Source organism: Lygodium microphyllum, chromosome 27 (genome assembly GCF_053477565.2).
Source record: "Lygodium microphyllum isolate KBCC chromosome 27, Lygodium_microphyllum_v1.1.10, whole genome shotgun sequence".
Classification (NCBI taxonomy): Eukaryota; Viridiplantae; Streptophyta; class Polypodiopsida; order Schizaeales; family Lygodiaceae; genus Lygodium; species Lygodium microphyllum.
This window is the reverse complement of record NC_141161.1, coordinates 77,216,157-77,217,858: the sequence shown is the minus strand read 5'-3', so window position 1 is coordinate 77,217,858 and position 1,702 is coordinate 77,216,157. Positions and strand designations below refer to the sequence as shown.

Sequence of the window (1,702 nt, the reverse complement as noted above, 5' to 3'; positions counted from 1 at the left end):
AGGCATCACTAAGTAGCACAGATGCGACTTGGTTCTACTACCTTACCTCCCCTATTCTTCTCGTTCCATATGAGTAAATTAATCATTTAAAGGGTTGCTCATCGAAACCAAATCATGGTGCGAGTTCCGTTTCATGGAGTCTCAATGAGCATAACCAATTCGTGGTCCAAGTGATTTTTCATAGAGACTCAATAAGCATTTGAGCATCTTTCGTGGAGTCTCAACAAGCATTTGTTTGACTCTTGGCAAGGCTAAATCTTAACTATTTTGGATAATCGTTCTCAAGATTACTAACTAATGCACAAAGCTTCAAAAATAGAGGGCTACCAAGCACACAACATGCATTTACAACATAATTGTACTTCAACCAAGAGTAGGTTTTAAGAGACTAGATTGGATTGGATCAAGTCAATTGTCGAGTCGAGGAAGGAGGAGTGGCCTGTGGTAAATTGTAATCTTCTCCCCTCATTAATAAGACATGATCTTTTGATGTGGAGGCTGGATTGGGTGATTAGAAGTGCAGCGACTATGAAGGTGTAGGAAGGGAGACATGCCTTGCTTTCCGTGGCTACACCCTACCCTGCTTGCTTGGCATTGCTATCTCATCATCAATTTGCCAAATCTTTAATTTGGCCTATTTTGAATGTCAAAGTCCGAAGAGGACAACTGGAAGCCTATACTTAATCGCGAAGCTGCAAAGCTCCATAGCAGCTTGATTTTGCATCGTTAGGTTGTACATACTTCATATAACGGATTCATCTTTTAACACACAATGCTCAAGAGTAAGTTCCAAAGAGTTCAAATTCGAGAATGTGACCAAATTGAGCACGAAATTAATCGATTAGTCCTTTCTTCCAGACAATTTGCACGCCATCGTTAAAGACGGACAAACGGCGAAAACAAATGCCACCATTTTGCACGATTTAGAAAACTTATCGATTCATCTTTTCACATAAAAATTGTACCCTGTTAAGAAGAACGAGTATGAAACATTAAGCCGACAGCCGGCGTCAGACATAGGTCCCGCCGAGACTCGAACTCGGGTTACTGGATTCAGAGTCCAGTGTCATGACCACTAGACCACGGAACCGATCGATGAAACAAGTGTTGATATTTTATATCTATATACTTTTTTAATTATTTAATTTTATCTAACTAGGTCTTTGGTTAAATAAATCAGAAATACCCGCATTATAGCCACATAATTTTGTGCAAATTTAACAGTCTAAACATCTCAAACAAGGCGAAAACTCAAGTTAGAACCCCAAAGGGAATAAATAGCCTACTAATTAGCCATTGCACTCATAAATGTGATGATGTGGGTTCAAGTCTCATTGGATGCATCACTTCATGGACACCTATGTTCACATAGTGTGTTTTTGTAAGTGTGTTCTCTTGCCCACTTGAACCTAACATTAGTTCTCCTCCTCAATAGGGTCACTAAGGAGGAGGGTCCTAGTGCAATCAAGCACCAATATTCATTCAAGTAGCGAGGTATCCTATCTACATATATGAAAATGCCATTATTTCTCTTTTCTAATCTCTTAGTTGATATTGGGAGGGAGGCACCCCGTGGGTGCTCCAATATGTGGGTCTCTAGCACAATCCATGGGTTGATCTAAAGAACATTTTATCATAAACTACAAATCAAATGCAATTATAGCTAACATAAGAGGTATCACATAGAAGCAATGGGAAAGAA

The 1,702-nt window shown here is 39.4% G+C and overlaps 1 non-coding gene across 1 annotated transcript; it reads right to left on the bottom strand.

Annotated features, from left to right (window-relative positions):
• Window positions 1-1,018: 1,018 nt before the first annotated feature.
• Window positions 1,019-1,090, bottom strand: TRNAQ-CUG (transfer RNA glutamine (anticodon CUG)). Its single transcript has one exon. It is a non-coding gene; the product is annotated as a tRNA-Gln (tRNA).
• Window positions 1,091-1,702: the final 612 nt, after the last annotated feature.